We start from the raw sequence: 20,182 nt of genomic DNA, 5'->3' as shown, positions 1-20,182 counted from the left end.
TGAGCATCATGATAAAATTAAGTTAATTCATTCCTATCACATCTAATAGGACTACTTGAAGATAAATCATGAAGTGTCAGCAAATAATGATTCTTACTTCAATGGTAAATAAATACCTGTCACAATGATATTAAATTGCTTAAGACTAGACTCTAAGAGCATGATGAATTGTTGCAGATCTTAAACTTTGAGCAAGAGCATATTTCAAATAAATACCTTCTTTTAGGAGGAGATTTAAAAGAATCAGTTATATTAACTGAGACTTCCTTAAAAATGAATTCAGCAAATGCTGCTTATTGTTCTCTGAATATCTGATTAGCATGGACAGTTAATAGTCAAAATTCAAAATTCATCAACAGTTTTTTATGACAACAGCTATCTTAACAGCAGATCTTTTAATATTATATCTTCGATGGCTTTTAGGAAAATCCCCAGTTACTGAAAAAGATATACTAATTTTCATGAGATCAATTTAACAAAAGTCTATCTCAAAATTTTTGAAACATTAAAAGTTTTCTCACAGAGAAATCAGGATAACGCTGTGGCAAAAACAGATAAAAATATCTATAAGATCACTTAACCTATTAAAACAATTATGTAATTGCATAATTTCTTAGTATAATAAATATAATTATATGTTCTCGATGCCATTAATTGTGTCAGCCCCATTAATTAACACTAAATACTATAGGGAAAACAATCTATATTAAAATGTATAAAAGAACAAAAATCTCATTGTAAATTCCCAATAAATACCACACATCCTCAGTCACAGAGTTCCAGTGGTCTTAATTGACCTGGTTTTAGCTAAAAGCAAAAACTACACTTAGGTTCAACCACAGAAAAGAAGAGGCCACTTTTCCAGATTAATTATTATGCTTCAATTATCCGGGAGCTGTTAGTTCAGCTCTCATAATTCTAGGAAAGAGTTCTAACACCGTGTCACAGAAACCTTAAATTATATTCTAGTCCACGCTTAGAATTGTCTTACCGTCCCTTCCATACTTTTAAAAGCTGCATTCAACACTTGTCTTTGTGGTCTTTTGCTAAGGATCCAGGGGGCCAACAGGTCTGAACAAACACATTGTGGTCTTCCAACTGGTACCTGGTTTCTGCTCCTGGATTTACCAAGTGACTCCTCCTGTGACTCTGGAAGCCTTGAAAAACTTGGCATCATTCCTTCCTCTGTAGATTAACAATAACTTTATCCATCTTCTTTCCCACAACTATGGAAAAGCTCTGAAAAAAAAACAGAAATCATAACTTTGTACCTAATTTGTGATTCCTTGTGGAAGGAGGTGAAGTTCTCTGGGAAAATTAAAGTAGAGATTATACAATCTTTAAAATATTAATAACCATAATCTCAACAATCTCTTTGCTATATTAAAAAACTTACAGGAATTTAGAATAGCCCCAAACTGGAAACAACTTAAATGTCCATCAACAGGAAGGTAGATTCCTACAATGGAATATTCAAGCATAAAAAGTATGAACTACTAATACATAAAACAACATGGACAAATCTCAAAAACATTATGTTGAATGAAAGAAGCCAGACTCATAAGAGTACTCATTATATAATTCCATTCCTACGAAAGCCAAATACAGGTAAACAAATTTATGGAGCTAGGAATGAGATCATGGCTGCAGAAGTAGGGTAATTTTCTAGAAAACTGCACAAGGAAAATGGTGGAGGGTGGAAATGTTCCATATCTTTTTAAGGGGTGATGTCACACAGGTATATATGATTATCAAAACTCATCATGTGAGCACTTAAAATCTGTGCGTTTTAATGTATGTTACTTATATATATGTTAATAAAAGAATCTTAGCAAAATATCTCCTACAGGAGTTACAATTTGCTAAGGACTCTTCCTCAGACCATAAGAATTGACTTAGAACTAATAATAGTATTAATCTCTGGGGGAAAGAAATGGGGACCAGGCTTAGAGGTATTGGTCAAAGGGGACTCTAGCATTATCTGTAACATTTTTCATCAGTTTAGCACCTTGCTCTTTTCCCTTTTATCTAGGAGATGAATTTATATTGGTATATGGAGCAGCTGCATTATTTTTTAAGGTCATGTAGTTGTATCAGCCAAAGTTTATCAGGGAGGCAAAACCACTTAAAGTTATGGGTTGAGAGAGATAGTATACAAATTAGACCTTGTACAAGTGTTGGGGGAGCTGGGGAAGTAGAGATCTGGGAGGGAGAGTCTGATGTTTCTGAAGAGTTGCTAGTCAATATGAGAAGCCCTACAGTACTTCAGGCCACAAAGCGAGTCAACAAAGGGGAAGCTGGGGAGGAATCTATGGGAAGCTGTTTCCTCTGTGGGTCTCTAGCAAGGTGCCAGTCAGGAGGAGAAGTTGAACATGGGGCAAAGAAGAGTGAGGGCTTGCCGGCAACCACCAGCCTCTCTGAGTCTGCCTCCCATCCAATCTCCATGACTTTAAGAGAGTAACAGGTACTGTTCACTTCCACCTTCCAAATGTCCCAGTAATTCCTCTTCTGGCCAGTTCTCATGTAGAATCCTACAGGAAAGGCATTCTGGGAAATATAATTCTAAGTTTACCCAGTTAACCTGGTACTGGTACAAACGACCTGATAGTATTTCTTTGTACGGCTTTACCGTAATTTAATCGGTCACCTATTGATGAGCACTTGGGTTGTTACTGAGCTTTTGCTATCACAAATGGTGTTGCAATGAATATCCCTGTCAATTCTCTCCCTCCATAAAAGCAGGAAGGCATCTGTAGAATACAATCCAGGTGAGGATTGGTCCAACTTGATCCAAATGTCCATAGCCAGTCCCCCAAAATTGGACCCAGCCTTGTGGGTGCTCACTGCAAGAATCAGAGAGCAGGCACTGTGGTTTACTCTGTACGTATTATGTAGGCACTATGACTTACATAGCATATACTATGACTGCTAGGTAATTTGGGCTGCCCCAAAATTACACCATTCAAGTGAAGGAAAACAGTTCCCAAAAGCAAAATAAACAGTTTTTACAGATTGGGGTTTTTCAGCCTCAGCGCTACTGACATTTAGAGCTGAATAATTCTTTGTTATCACAACAAAAATAGCTTCTGAAAGGCAAACTCATATTTACGCCACCACCCACCAATTGAGAACCACTGGAAAAACAACAGATTTTAAAATTTAGAAGTAGAGCTAAGTCATTTTGCATAATAAAGGAAGAAAGGACTTGGGTTTAGGGGTGATAACCTAGGTAAAAAGGGGACTGAGCATGGTGGCTCACCTCTTGTAATCCCAGCACTTTGGGAGGCCAAGGAGGGCGGATCACTGAGGTCAAGAGTTCGAGGCGGGCCTGGACAACATGGCAAAACCCCTCTACTAAAAATACAAAAGTAAGCTGAGAGTAGTGGCGGGCACCTGTAATTCCAGCTACTTGGGAGGCTAAGGCAGTAGAATCACTTGAGCCCAGGAGGTGGAGGTTGCAGTGAGCTGAGATTGTACCACTGGACTCCAGCCTGGGCAACAGAGGGAGACTCTGTCTCAAAAAAAGTGGAGGGGTGGGGGTTAAGAATATTAAACAAGGAAAAAAGTAACTGAGAGGAGTCAGAGAGAAAGCAGCTCACAAGATAGGAAAGTAATATTGGGAGTTGGAATGTGTCCAAAGAGGAACTATTTTTAAATTTTTGACATTTTAATTTTCCCTCAGGATCTAAGAACGATCATTTCAAACATCGTGTTAATTTTTTTCCTAATTTTAATTATCTTCCTTATCCTCAGATCTTCAGGAAAAGTTCCCTACATATAACCACTTTATCTATGTTAGTGGTACATTGAGGAGGTGTCCAGAGACAAAGAGACAAGATAGCAAACGTATGGACAAGATGCTGTGAGGGAGTAGGATTCAGAAGAATGTCCCAGAACACAACACAGCCGGGAATTCACAGAAATACTGGGGAAAAGGCACAGTGGACTTCCCACTTTCCGTGGATGGGGTCTCGACCCATTTTAAGAGGCTATTAAAGGAAAAATTGACTGCAGGAGGCAGGTCAACTTGGAAACATGGGCTAGATTTTTTTAAATTTTAGGCATGGAGATATAGAAGGATACACAGAGGCCTGGTATATAACTAAGAGCAGGGACTCTGGAGTCAGAGGGTCTGTGTTGGAATCCCAACTTTGCCACTTATAACCATGTACTTTTGTGCAAGTTATTAAAGCCATTGAGACTCCATTTCCTTCTCTGTAAATAGGGAAACGATAATACCTCATAGGGTTGTCAAGAGAAATAAATGAAGCACAATTGTAAAGTGGATGGACAAGAGCTTAGTGTATACAAATTGCTGTACAAGAGCTTGTTAAATAATATAAATAAGTATGCATCAAAATGTTAACAGTGTTTTTTTGACGAATATAATTATGGGAGTTTTGAATTGTTTAAATTTAATATTCACCTCTGAAGTGTTTAAATTTCCTACAAAGAGAATGTGTTACTTACAAAGTCAGGAAAAAATAATAAAAAGAGTTCCATTTAGGAAAAAATGCAAAGTATCCATAAGAATCTTCATGATAAGCATCAGAGGCAAATTCTTTTCTACAACAAATGATAACAATCCACTGATTATAAAGTTTTCTGTTAAAATATAACCCCTATGTCTTAAAGAAGTTTAAATCTGGACATGTGTCCAGCTCAAGATTCAACTTATCTATCATCAGAAGACAAGTAAGACTAATGAACACATTTGTTCAGGCTCTGGTTCAATGATAAGAGTCTATTACCTTCATAGGATTCATTAGTGTCTGCCTGTAAGAGAGAATATGCTTGAATCATACAAATCTTGCATTTCTTAAGCAGGGACCAGGTTCATTCATTATGGGTGAATAATTAAAACTGCTGTAGCTGTGTCTTTAAGAAGAGTATCATACATCTATTATAGATCTATAATAGAATTACCAATAAATAGGACTCTGCCCTCTTATTTACACTTGGAAACAATAGCAATGTGCACACTGCATGCAAAATGCTCACATTTGAGGAACTTTAAAAATCACAATGTAACTCGGCTACATCTCTTATATTTTTATACAGGTTAAATTTGGTTTAACATCAAATCTATAAATATGTGTTACACTTTCATGCTGTGTAAGAACCGTATTCAGGGATTCCCAGGATTTAAAGCATGCATGCTATTGTTCTTGCCTCCTGGGTGGCTTGCAGTCTACTTGTGAGGACCACACATGTTCCTTGGCTGGTGGGGGCAGACAGGAGGGAGGAGTAGGAAGGGGACTTGTATTAGGAGACGCTCAAATCTTCTTCTGCACCTACTGCAAATACCATCTGTCAGCCTATCCTTTCCCTCTTCTGTAACTCAGGCTAATCGATTACAAAAGCAGTAATAGACCCACCACATAGACAAGTGTGGGGCCCAGGAAAGACTGGCAGTTTTGTTTTCTAAGGAGTAGACGGTGCAAGACCCCTGCAGCTTATATGATAGGACTATAGAACACCTAGCATAGAATTCCCAACCTGCTGTAAGCAGTAGAGGGGCAAGGAGGATTAAAGCAAGGATAGGGCGCTACTCCAAACTATTTTATGGACCAACACATTGGGAGTCCTTGCCCAGCCACTGGTCTCCACCTTTTAGCAAATGTATTCCTCCCTCATATTGGAATTAATTTCCCCCTTCCCAACTCCAACCATGTGGTTACAAGAAAATGTGGCATGTTCTTATATGATGCTGCCCTCCTAGTCAGAGCTGGCATCCGAGGCTGAGCAGCCACCTGACCCGGCCAACCAGAGTTCTCCCCTAGCCTATTAAAAAAATTAATCTGGGAGAGTCAGTCTGTCTCTCTGACAGAAGTTGTAAAAGAACTCCCATGCAAGGTGTCCACAGCCCCATTAACTGCCACGTGGAGAAAGCTGGTCTGCAGTGGAAGAAAATAGAGCTGGCACGAAGAGAAGTAAAAACCAAAAAGACAGACGAAGTCCTGACAAGCTGGTTCCTGGTTTGAGGGTTCCAGAGGCCCCGCTGCATTCCTTCCTGCCCGGCTGGTGACTTGGTTGTCCTACTCTTCTTTCAGTCATGTCGGCTACCCCAAGATCCTTCCATTAAATATGCCTTTTGCCTAAACAAGTTAAATATGGACTTCTGACATTTATCTAAAATCTAGTGACTCAAATTAGTTTTTCTCAACCAAAATAAACTATGGAATAATCCTTCAGTATGGCTTGGGTACAGACAGCATATTTCTTTAAAAAACAAATTCAGTGGTATGTTGATGTTCTATTAGATTGGTTGTTGTAATGGATTTCCCTGATTTGCAGAGATTTCATACCAAATCTGTGTGACAGATTTTTATTACTGAGTTATTAGATTATCTTGAAGGACAAATGCTTGTATCTGTATTTTCTCTTCTTTCTTTTCAATGATATTGTCTTATATTAGGTGGCAAGCAAAAAACCTCAGGAACAACTTGGTCAACTTCATTTCCCAAGTGTAAATTGTCCTGTGTGTACATTACTCTTGGTCATATTTCATGAGGTTACAGTGTTTTAGAACTGGAAGGAATCTCATTATCTGTATAAACCTTTTGTTAGAAGCCAACTGGAGTCTGGTAGAAATCTTGAAGGTCAAATAAGTATATATTCAATCAATAAAACCTCTTTAGAACACTTCTAAATTACTACTGTCAGTCCAAAAAACAATAATACTATTTTCAATATTAATACTTACATTCAGTTTGGGAACTTTAATACCCTTCTTTCTCAGTCCTTTAAGACAGAGACCAATCTGCCTTACTGTAAAAGGAACAATAACAATATTAAAACAAATTGGTAGCATAAATAGAAACCATACAACCTCATTATCTTTGTGGAGTAAGTGATTACAGTGCTGCTGGTTACCTGCAGAGACAAAATGCTACCAGGGGCAATTTTGGTGAATTAACTGGGGTTTATTGGCATACTGTCAAGAATCTAGAATGACTCATGGAATGAGTGTTAACGGAGTGAAACCTTCATTCCATCTATTTGGCAAATAGCAAGGCAATCTAATTGTTTTTCCCTAAAGCAACACAACAATCAGATATTTAGACAGCGCATTACTTCCTTTCCTACTGGAAGAAACAGGAGTCATGAGACAAGAGAAGAGATCTAAAAAGCACTGAGATTTTTCTTTGAGTTTTATTAGATTTGCTGAACCTGCACTACATGTTTGAAATGCAGGACTGAACAAAAACGACTGCACTTCTAAGGTAAGCACTGTATCCAACGGATAAACTTTACGTGAATAAACAAATGTTACTGAGTAGCCACTGTGGACTCAGCTCTGTGCTAGATACTTCTCAATTGTACTACCTAATAAGAAAACAACTACGGAAAAAAAAAAGTATGAGACCATAATTGAAACTAGTTTGTAGAGTGCTCATATCACGGAGGTACCTAAGTCATACAACCCCTTACTGCTCAAAGGGTGGTCTGCTGACCATACCATCGCCATCGCCTGGGAGCCTGTTAGCAATGCAGAATCTCAAGTCCTGCCCCGACCCTGAAATCAGAGCTACATTTTAACAATATCTCCATTTGCACATTAAAGTTTAAGAAGCACTGATTTAACCAACTGTCTTGGCTTATAATTGAGAAAAACAAGGCTCAGGGTGGTTAAGTGATGTGTCTGACCAAACAGCTAGTTAGGAACCCAGCTGGGACTCCCAGGTCCCTCAGCCCGCAAGCCAATGGAACTCAGGATACTGCAGGATTTCAGACAAGAGGGATTTAAGTGTGTGTCATTCCCTCAAATGACCATTGATTGCTCCCCTCTTCTCTGTGCAAAGCACATACGTACAGAGAGCCTGAGTGAGCCCAATCATCCTGCCTCCTCCCAACACCTCCTCCCACTAATACTCCTGCACAGTCCTCCCTGCAGGGACTTCCCCTTTGCCTGTCCTCATTCTAACCTTTTCCAAGGCCCTGTTAAAGAACCAGCTGGCCCACGAAGCCTTCCCTAATGACTCCAGTCCTCTTCAGTTTCTGCCTTTTTAATTCAGATTTGCTCCTACATTCTGCATAGGGCATTCTAAAAAGTTACTTATTACACCCTGACACATTTTCTAATGCTATGTACTAGACATATTGGCATGTGGTTATATAACAATAATATAGATGCAATCTTTTTCTCTATTGTGCTTTTCAATAATTGTATCTATGTCTCCTTTCCAAAATAGATTACTTGTATTTTATCATATTAGACCATCACTTAACGCAACAACAGAAATAATACGAAACTCTTGGTGGTGGAAGGGATCCTCTCTAAAACATCCCTAAGACACAGACGTTCAGTTTTCTTTACTTGCATGCTTCCTGTGTTAGGAGGCTCACTACTTTTTAAAAAACAGCACCCTTTTAATTCTGAACTTTAGTTATTAGAAAATTCTAAGCCAAAATCTACTTCCCACTAACTTCTACCAGTGTCCTCAGTTCTTCCCTTAGAGGTAGTTTTGAACTGGCTGAATCCATCTTCCACAGGAAAGCACTGCAAGTATTTGAACTAACTTAACAAAAATAATTTGGAGACACAGAAGGTCTAGCAGTTAGCCGCAATGAAGACCTAAGCTTGTATTCTGCATTTCCTGTCTGTATGCTTCTTAATGAATTCATGCTATCCATAAATTTGTGTTGAACACCTATTATGTGCTGGGCTGTATGGAGCACATGCCTTGTGGAGAGATTATAGGACAGAGGAAAGATGACAAGATCTCACATACTCCTGAAGCTGCAGAATGGAAACAATTTCACAATGGAAGCTTGAGATCATTTCAACTGACCTTCCATTTCATCCAGGTCTTTCTAAGCTGCCAAAGTATAAGCCTCTCTAGTCATCCCGCCCCTCCCACACAGTCACTCCAATTTGGTTCTACGTTCTTCCTTAGCAAATCATCTTCCCATAGCTGCTCTTCTAGAATTCCAGCTCCCAAGTTAATAAACTCTGCTGAACTCTCAGCCTTTTCCCAGAACACTAATTCCAACTGCATGGCAGGATTTCCACTGAGGATGCTGCCTTCCCCTCTACTAAAGTGAAGGCTGCTTATTTTCCCAATGATGACTCACCACAGAGCCAGAGAAGAAGGAGCTGCCATTCTTTAAGCCTCCCAATGGCCTTTTAGATTCCTCACTTATTCATTCACTCATTCAAACTAGGATCCCTCACCCAGTAGACAAACACCTCTTCTAAGGCTAATGCATTCTAGTTACAGGAATAACTAGAGAATCTTGTGACAGTCCCTCTCAACTCTAAAGGCAATTTGCCCTCTCTGGACAACTGTAACACTGCATCAGGAATGGCTGAGCTGAGGACAGATTTTAGATTGTATTTCTGAATTCCATATTTCTTCCAAGGGGAGAAAAGTGAGATCTTTTCTGCTATTTCATCATCACATTACAATTTGGAGAGGAAAATTCTACCTTCATAAATGCTAGAGAATGAAAGATAAACAATGGAATGTGTAATGCTAAAGGCTTATAAAGTTTAAGCCTACCATGATTTAAAACGAGGTATCTGAGAGGAAAGGGGTAGTTAGTGCAGCCTCCAGTGTCGGGGATTTAAGGTGCCATGAGAGATGACAGAGGTCACGGTCGTGGTGGGTGCTTTGGTTCCAGAAGAGGCCCAGGAGGAGGGTTCGGGCTCTTTGTGCCACATATCCCATTTGATTTCTATCTGTGTGAAATGCCCTTCCCCGGGGTCAAGCCAGCACCTGAGGAAATGGCCTTCAGTGAGGCCTTGCTGAAGAGCGATCAGTACCTGGCTCCCAGCTCTGCTGAACAGGACTCTGTCCTTTCTCTGGGAACAAAAATAAACAACGTGACTGATAATTTGATTGTGGCTCCAATTTGAAGTGCAAATTCAAGAAGTCTGACAGGTGGGATTGTACAAAAAGAGAAAGATGGCTACAGGCCACAGTGCAGCTGCCCTGGTGGTAATACTAAACACTCTGCCAACACTGGAAGCTGTTACTGCCCTGGGGAACAAAGCTGTGGAAAGCCTCACAGCACAGGATCCTTCTGAAGTTTTGACCGTGCTGACCAACAAAACTGGCTTGAAATCAGTTCTTCTAATGCTCCAGTGAAGATTCTCATTACAACAGTGTCACTCGATCTTGGAAAACTGGACCCCAAAGTCTATTTGGATAGCAAGGTATTGCAGAATGCCTTGGCAGTCATCTGACCTGCCTGCTGGATTGAGAGAAGTGCCTCTCAGTCCATAAAGTTCTCATCAGACTACTCAAGGACTTGAGGGTTTGTTTTCCTGGCTTTGAGCCACTCACATTCTGGATCCTTGACCTACTGGGTCATTCTGCTGCGATGAACAACCTCACCAGACAGTCTTTGGCCCTAAATGTTGCATAAGAGCATTGCTTGCAGATTCTGGCTGCAGGACAGTTCCTGCTAGGGTCACTGGGTGTCACTGACCCCTGTGAGAGTATACACAGTCATCATCATGCAACTGCAGGACATGGTCTGCCACACAGCTCCGACTCTGGTCTGAATCCTCTGGTGGCTTTAGGAAGATCCTTGGCCAGGAGGATGATGCCAGCCATCTTGCTTCTGAAATATCTACCTGGGATGGAGTGATAGTAACAGCTTTGGAAAAGGCTTAAGAGAAGCTGCCAGAGAAACAGGAAGGAGAGGAAGAAAAGGAGAAGACAGAAGAACCACCCCAAGGAGAGAAAGAGGAAAGCATGGAAACTCAGGAGTGGCCTTCCCTTCACTCCCTTTCCTACCCAAGGGGGAAGACTAGAGCCTAAGCTATCTGCCAGTGGGCTTTACAGGGTGGCAGGCGTTTCCATGGGACAGGAAGACAATAGGAAGGAAAATAAACTATGTAGAAGGAAGTGTCAGTCCAGTGGGTTTTGATATTGGCTTAGCAGCCAGAGTCTCCCATTTATGACCTATGCCATCCATCTATAATGAAGCAGGATAGCAACATTTCTTCCTCATACTCTAGAATCCCCAACTCCTGAAAACCCCTCTCTCAACTAACAACGTTGCTGTTGAAATGTTGTAAGCTGTTAGTGTCTGGAAAACTTTTTCTAAGAAAAACAATGAAAATACTTCCTAATAGGGCGTAAATAAATAAATAAATATAAAAGGAGATACCTGAGAGCAAACACTCCTTTGAAGATCTACAAATTTCTGCTTTTTCCTTAGAGATGTAACTCCCAATGAAGCTGTTGTTTATAGATTTTCCTTTTGTTAATTTGGATGATATAAGCCTGAAGACTAACGGACTCGGTAGAGAAAGAGAGCAGTGACTGGTGACAGAGAACCCCACTGGCTGACACTCAGGCCGTGTCAACTCCTATCTTTAACCAAGCTTTCACAACATAAGAGGTCTTCCAGCCTAACCTCACTGCCCGACCTGGACTTCAAAAAGTATAGCTAGGTAATTTGTTTATTGCATTCTATTTCATATTCTATTTTTATCCCCAAATAGACCTGCCTGAGAACAGAAACTGTTCCTCCTACTTTTGTCTACAAAAAAGGCATAAAATTAATACATGTTGAGACCTTTTGTACTTTCCTCATCAGAATATACAGTGTTTTAAGAACAGACTGCAAATTTTATCAGTGGAATGTTACATATCAAGGAGGCCCTCTTTTCTCTCACCTAAGATAGGGCTACATTAAAACAAGCACTTGATAAATGCCTTTTAATGACAGTATACTAAAAAAATCATTATAACATTTAATAGCTGCTTGTCACATGTACAAATATATACAGTAGTTTTAAAACAGTAGGTACAAAATAGAAAGGTTCCCATATCTTACCAAGTTGATAGCTAGCTTTTAAATAACTGCAGCACGCTGGTAGACATTATGTAAGTGAATCTGTACTTCCAGATAGGCATGTTTTACACTTCTGAATATGCGAATAAAGGAATTGTTCTAAGGTATTCACCACACACACGTGCATGCACGCGCGCGCGCACACACACACACACACGCACACACACACATTTTCATCATTGGCAACTTTTTCCTGGATTCCTCAGGCTTGAGTCAAGTGTGTTCACCCGCTCTGCCTTTCACCAGTGCCATCTCTTCATACACCCGTAACTATCTGGCACAGGGTGAAATCATGATTTAGCAAAAGGGCAAGTAGGAGGCAAAATGGAGTGCTATCTTCCCTAATTGCTATTTAAAGGAAACAATAAAAAGGATGAAACAAATTAAATTAGCAAAGAAGCAAGAGCATCCCAATGAACTGGCCAAGATAATCAACTTGGAAAATTAGCTATTAAACCTTCATGCATACTCATTTTCATAATTTTTTGTGTGTGCTTCTGAAACGCAACCCCCCATTGAAATGGCTGGGATGAAGTTGCTTCATTTCTCTGAGATAAGTCATTTGCAATTGGCCTTAATGAAATTAGAGGTGAGGTTTTTCAAATGCCCTGGTTCATCATTTCCCATTTCAGTACTGGAGTGTTCTGATTGGAGTTGGGGAAGTATGTAAAGGGGGTGAGAAGCTGGCTCAGACTAGTCACCTTTCTGAATTCTTCCACTTTATTTTATTATCTTTTCCAAATTGTATGTGCAGAGCATGGATTTTCGTTTTTATTATCATTACCTTTATGTATCATCATCATCACCATATCATCATTATCACCATATCATCATCCTCATCATCATTTAAAAGACCTGATTTTTACTTATTTGCAGACTATCTTCCTTAAATGTTTAAGGGTAAGAATTTCTATGTATATTTTTTATCTTTTAATCTCACCATCTTGTGCTCTCAATGTTAGTCCTTCTTATGTATAGATCTTCAACCTTGTAAAAGGCTAATCTTTATTACTCACAGCAGTCATTGAAAAGACCACAAGCATTAATAAAATCTATAAAGAATAAACATTCAAACTTACTTTTACCCAATAATTCTAATTTTTCAGTCTGTGAGCTGTTACTAAAGTACAAAATAAGTAGCCAAATGCATTATTTAAGATTATTCTTTGGAACTTCCTTTCTACTCACTGGTTTGCTAAATTGCTACCTGGGGCAAAACAGGAATTAGAGCACATATTTAAACAGGACAAATTTTAATAGGAAGAGAAGCAATGAATTTGGATTATTCATCAACAAAAATTGTGAGAGCCAATGTCCTGAAGATTAGCTATTCACATATGAATGTTTCAATTGAAGATTAAGAACATATCTTTATATAGTGGATTATTAGTGTGGTCTACTCCTCTTTTCCTTGATTTTGCTTTTTTTAAAATAAATATTTTAATCTACTGCTGAATAAAATAATTTCTATAAACTCTTTTCTCCACATGTGAACAGTGAGTGGCATTTCTGAACTTAGGCAAGATTTAATAATCCCAGAACTCTCAGACCAGAATTTCAGAGGCCCCTAGATGTGTTATGAGGCAGCTTAACAATATGATTTCACAGGCCTTGGGTGGCAGAAGGAAGTCCAAATGCATGCTTGGTACCTAAAAGGCCAATGTTCAAGCTAACTAGTGCTCTGCATGTTCAGTCTTATTTATTCTTTATTTCTGAGAAAGAAATAAAAGACCAAAAGAAAAGAGAAACTCTAAATCAGGGGTGTCCAATCTTTTGGCTTCCCTGGGCCACATTGGAAGAAGAAGAATTGTCTTACGCCATACATAAAATACACTAGCACCAACAACAGATGATGAGCTAAAAAATAAAAATCACAAAAAAATTCATGAGGTTACAAGAAAGTTTACTAATTTGTGTTGGGCCATATTCAAAGTCATGTTGGACTGCATGTGGCCCGTGGGCCGCAAGTTGGACGCGGCTGCTCTAAATCAAAGTAAGTAGATGGTACTTCAGGCCAAGTATTTGACATTCATGTTAACTTTGGCTAACTTTAGCTAAATGGAAAATGCCTGATGGCATACAATTAGATTAAAATACATTTTCACTAGAAAGACAAAGAGGTCTTACCTTTTGAGGTGGCAAAAAATAGCCCTTGGTAGATATACATCCTCATAATTGTGCATTAATATTAACTTTGTATATTTTAAATTTATCAGAATAGGATGATGTGTGGTTTACAATTGTGTTAAAACATTTAAAATGAAAAACACATGTATTAAACTGTCACACCACCTGATGCATTTTTTCCTTTGTTAGGAATCAACACGTTAGATTTTCAAGTTGTTTTCTTGCCTGTTAAATTTCATTCCTGAAATATTTTTGAGTGCCTACTATTTCCCAGGTTACTGTATTTACTCTGGGAATTCAGTATAAGGGATGAATTAGACACAGGCCCTGCCCCTACTAAAAAGACCACAGATACGGAGTTTGATGACAGACAAGGAAATGTTACTATGCAACTTGGAAAATGAAATGTTTATGTTGTAAAAGATAAAGTAGACTATTTGGGTTTTATTGTCTTTCTGTTTTTTGTTTTTGTTTTTGAGATGGAGTCTCACTCCATAGCCCAGGCTGGAATGCTGGGGCACGACCTCGGCTCACTGCAACCTCCACCTCCTGGGTTCAAGCAATTCTCCTGCATCAGCCTCCCAAGTAGCTGAGATTACAGGCACATACCACCACACCTGGCTAATTTTTGTATTTTTAGTAGAGATGGAGTTTTGCCATGTTGGCCAGGCTGGTCTTGAACTCTTGACCTCAAATGATTCACCTGCCTCGGCCTCCCAAAGTGCTGGGATTACAGCCATGAGCCACCATGCCCAACCGATAAAGTAGAATATTTGCACTTAGAAACAATCCATTTTGTTCTTCTGGGTTTTATTTGTTTATTTATTTAGAGACAGGGTCTTACATTGTTGCCCAGGCTGGAGTGCTATGGCCAATCATAGCTCACCGCAGCCTGGAGCTCCTGGGATCCAGGGACCCTTCCACCTCAGCCTTCCAAAGCACTGAGGTTACAGGCATGAACCACTGCCCCGGGCTAAATTCTTTGTTCTTTTTTTTGTTTTGTTTTTTGTTTTGTTTTTTTTGAGAAGGGATCTCACTAAGGCACCCAGACTCGAGTATAGTGGCATAATCATGGCTCACTGCAGCCTCAGCTTCCCAGGCTCAGTCAATCCTCCCACCTTAGCCTCCCTACTAGCTGGGACTACGGGCACACACCACCATGCCCGGTTAATATTTATATTTATTGTAGAGACGGGTTATACTTAAGTGATCCTCCTGCCTCAGCCTCCTAAAATGCTAGGATTATAGGCTTGAGCCACCACACCTGGCCCTAATTCTTTGTTTATTAAATCTTACGGCTGCTTAGAGCAAAAGGAAAAATGATAAACATATATAGAATCCCAACTCTGTTCTAGGGATTTTGTATTTTAAAATAATGCACCCTTGTCTCAAAGAATCATAAACCATAAGAGTTGAAAGAAAACGTTTTTTAAAAGTTAAGATTTTGGCCAGGTGCGGTGGCTCACACCTGTAATCCCAACACTTTAGGAGGCTGAGGCTGGCAGATTCCTTGAGGCCAGGAGTTCAAGACCAGCCTAGGCAACATAGTGAAATTCCATCTCTACCAAAAAAAATTAGCCAGTATGGTGGTGAGCACCTATAGTCCCAGCTACTCAGGAGGCTGAGGCACAAGAATCGCTTGAACCCAGGAGGTCAAGCCTGCCAGGAGCTATGATCATGCCCCTGTGCTCCAGCTTGGGCAACAGAGCAACACCCTATCTCTAAAAATAAAAAGTAAGATTTAAATTAAAGCTAACCTGATAGAGGAAGAGGTTAAACATAAGTTTTGAGGAACATTAATCTAGGTCACATGGTAAATAAGTGGGCTTTTATGGTCTATTTGGGGTACCCGTGGTAGATTAAGGATGACTGCAAATTCTTTGCCACTCTTTCCACTGAGAAGTAGACCACCTCTCCTTGAATCTAAATGGCCTCTATCACAATTTTGACAAACAGAAATAACACTGTACTAGTTTTCCAGGCCTAGACCATAAGAAACTGGCAGCTTCGACTTTATATCTCTTGGAACACTCACTCATGGAATACAGTCACCATCCTGTGAGGAAGCCTAAGCAGGCCCACAGAAAGGCCCTTGTTGAGAAGAACCAAGGACTATGGCCAACAGTCTCCATCCGGTTCCCAGCTGACAGCCAACACCAAGTTGCCAGCCATGTGAGCCCTGTTGGAAGTGAATCCCCCAGCCTCAGTCTAGCTACCTCAGCTGAAACCAGGTAGGACAAATGTAAACTGCCCAGATGTGCCCTTTCTAAATTCCTGACCCACAAAATTGTGAGTAAAAAAAAATTTGGCGGGGGAAAGAGGGTATATTGTTATACAATAACAGATAATCAGAACAGAATCTAATTATGATTAATACCACCAACTCTATGTGCAAAGTGGGTAATAATACAGGTTCTAGCGTCAAACTGCCTGGGATCCAGCTGTGTCACCTTGAACAATTTAATCTCTCTGAGCCTCAGATTCTTCTGAAAAATTAGGTTAACTATAATCTAAGTCACAGGATTTTTGAAAGAATTAAATGAGACAATTCACATAAGCACTTACAAAGGGCCTAGCCCATAGCTAACATTATTGAGAATTCACTGTTATCATTGTAGGAAAATGTGCTGAAAAGTTAGAGACTACCAATATTAAATGGACTTTGAAAACACACGTGTTCACAGCTTGAGACATGTCTGTCTATCTATCGGATTCTTCAGCTTTACTCTCCTCAGCTTCCCATATAAAATCATGAGCATGTCAATGACTGTCTCCCTCAGGGTTAATTTAGTGTTTCCCAAGCTCTTATGTTTCACGTACTGTGAAAATATTGTTTCAAGAAATGGTCTGCTCATCAAAATTGTGTATCTCAATTGTGTTAAGTATATAATGACTTGCCATGTTAGCAAGATAAATCCAGGGTTAATTTAATGTGAGTATTTGAGATTTATTCTATTTTTTCTGGTTCTGGGAACTTAAACATTTCTTCCACTTGATTTTTTTTCTCCCTTGTTTTTAGTTAGAAGCAGCGTTCCAACAAGCAGATCCACAAGATGAATTTGCAAATAGCAGTTTCCAAACTTTTGAATTGTTCAACCTGAGCAACAGCTCTGTCCCCATGAATACTTCACGTATTGTTTATCCTGCTCTTAAATGTTACCTGATTCTGCTACTACAAATCAGTCAAAGAACTGGTGATTTGTCTTGGGGTCTTAAATCAATTTGGAGCAGCTCTGCGAGCTGTGTGCCGTGAGAGAGCTTGTGGGGAGGAAAATCAAAAGCTAAGAAAAGAAAAAAAAAAAGGAGAACAAAAACAAAAGAACACCCACAGGTTTGCAAATTGAGGTCTGAATAATATATACTAGTCCCATTAAATTATGTTGTTAATCCCAAGACAATTAGTCTTCCTGTGAGAAGTGTATGTGGGAGCACATTCTAAGTACATAGATTGTTGTCTGAAACTCAGAATAGTATGGCATATCAACCCAAAATGATCTCTCCACAGATCATAAATGACATTACTTGAAATATCTTAATTTGTGCATCAGGTTCTTCGACATGGGAAAATTCCCTGTTTATACAAAATGAAAGCAAAGAACACTATAAATTGAAATGCAATAAAAGGAGTTTATTTCCAAGCCACAGCTTGGAATCATCTCCGTTTTGAATGTTGCTGGCAAAGAATGTATTCTTGATTAGGCTTTGTTGATAGGCAAAATGTGGAGCACATTTCCAGTTCTAATAAGTCTCTGAGGCTCTAGAAATTCAATTCTGAGCTACATAAAATAGATCAGCACGATTTCCCCTCTTCTCTCCTACCAAGAGAAAAAGAAGCACCCAACCAGAATAGAACTGACAATATACAAGAGAATTCACAATTTCTAGGATGATCTCTGAACATATATACAAAGATGAAATGCCATGGAGGGGAGCAAAGTTGGAAGGTCTTAAGAAAGGGTTGGCCAATGCCAATGGCATAGGAGAAAAAGAAGGAAGGAATGGGGAAGGACAGAGAACAAGCATAATTGGGAGGGGAGCAGGGAGAAATTCATGATGATATTACATCCTGTGTTAACAGAATTGCTTCTAGAGGGAACTGTGCCATAATTTACTGCCCCCAGAATTTGCAGATATCTTACAGAAGGGAGAATGAGAACCCCAGGGGTCAGTTCCCCATTTTGCCACTGGCCAGCTGCATGATCTTAGAAATATTAAATATTCTGCATTTGTTTTCCCAGATATGTAAAAACAACAATTACCATGTTACGCACTCGTCCTATAGAAATCTCTGAACAAGAATTCTTTGAAAGTCTATGCAACTTGTAACTTATATGATACAATTTCACAGTTAAAATTTTTGTCATCCCCATTCTAAGAACCTATCCAAGGTGTAAACCTCATAAGCAGTAAGGCCACACCTCAGCATCTTGGTTCTGCTTCTTACCTTGCAGGCAGGCTCAAAACTGCCACAGAACCAGAGAGAATGCGATTAGTTCTTTTACTTTTATGGTTATTATCGACCCTCAACTACAGGTCTCCCTCCTGGTGGGTTCCCTCCTCCATGGCTCCTCATGTCATGGGGCTACATTTTTGTTGTCAGATTACCTCCAAACACACGGTCCCCCAGCAAACATTAAGTCTAATAAAAACATTAACCAAAAGGTATTAAAAGTTCAGCCTGCATTTTTACGTTTCCTCTGGAGTCTTATTCTTGATAATTTACATAACTGCTTCAGAATACTGAACATGCATTTTTAAATGTCACTGCTTGCAGGGATTATTTGTATATTGCCTTAATTAGCTTCAGCTTCAAAATCTAGTTGATCAGAATCGGGTTTTTTTGTGCATTGTATCTCCTGGCCTCTCTAGCACTGGTTTAATTAGGTTCCCAGCTTGCTTTCACCTAGATCAAAGGCGCGAAGAGGGGACTTGAGGAGGATTATCATAATAAATAAAATACACTTGCTTGTTCTTTCGTTCCTCATTCTGTATGCGTTTTTGCATTTTTTGGTTAATACTGTAGAAATAATGAATGTACAACATGCCTATTCTACATATGATTGTGTATCTAGCATTCTGCAGACATTTAACTTTTTTTTTTTTTTTTGAGACGGAGTCTCGCTCTGTCGCCCAGGCTGGAGTATAGTTGTACAATCTCGGCTCACTACAACTCCATCTCCCAGGTTCAAGCAATTCTTCTGCCTCAGCCTCCTGAGTAGCTGGGACTACAGGTGCGTACCACCACACCTGGGTAATTTTTTTTTTTGTATGTTTAGTAGAGATGGGGTTTCACCATATTAGCCAGGGTGGTCTCGAACTCCTGACCTCAGGTGATCTACCTGCCTCTGCCTCCCAAAATGCTGGGATTACAGGCGTGAGCCACCGTACCTGGCCTGACACTTAACTATTACACCAAAAACTGTGTATTCAAAAAACTAAACCTACTTTCAAGCTCAACATTATGTCTCAAGGGAATGCAGAACAAATAACTCACACTATGTTTTTAGTGGTCTACACTCTTTCAGAAACACTGATATCAAGAAAGAAATGTCACCCAAACTATTTACTCAGAAAGTCATATTAATTTTCAAACTGACAGAGAAATCACAAGATGGAATCATCTATCATCAGAATAGCCAAAGAGAAATGGGAAAGATCTCTGATTCATAGAAAAATGAAATCTAGATAAAATATTAGCTAGAGCAAACCTATGTATATCACTGAATCTTTTGATGCTCGTTTGACCATTTTTCAAAAAATACAGAAATACACAGTATAAAAAGTAAAAGGTTGCCTATTCTCTCACAATCCTTCAACTAACTCCTCCTCCTCTTCCTTCGACAGCCATTGCTCAGAATTTAGTGTATAAATGTTTTCAAAACATTCTAGTACCGGATACACAATTGATATGTATATATATAAGGTTTATAAATATAATCATGCAAATAATACCTATATGGAGGTACCTGGTTATACATTCATTTAATGATTTTCCTTTTGATGAATATTTAGGTTGTTAAATATCCTAGCAGACACATCTTTGGGCACAGGTTTCAATATTTTTGGAGTACGTATTCCTAGGCATGGGAGAGTGGGGCTCCTGTTGGGGGATTCCAGCTGGAAAGAGAGAAAATATTGAAGAACCAAGCAACTGGTGGTAAGATGAGAGAAAGCAAGTTCTACTGTGGGTACAAGAATGAGAAGAGGCTGGGTGTGGTGACTCACACCTATAATCCCAGCA

General features: G+C 39.4%; 1 pseudogene; it reads left to right on the top strand.

Moving 5' to 3' along the window:
* Positions 1-9,580: 9,580 nt before the first annotated feature.
* Positions 9,581-10,772, top strand: LOC100606435 (annotated as a pseudogene).
* The last annotated feature ends 9,410 nt before the right edge of the window (positions 10,773-20,182 follow it).

The sequence above is a fragment of the Nomascus leucogenys genome, chromosome 1a (assembly GCF_006542625.1).
Source record: "Nomascus leucogenys isolate Asia chromosome 1a, Asia_NLE_v1, whole genome shotgun sequence".
Taxonomy (NCBI): Eukaryota; Metazoa; Chordata; class Mammalia; order Primates; family Hylobatidae; genus Nomascus; species Nomascus leucogenys.
This window is presented reverse-complemented; position numbering and strand designations above follow the sequence as displayed.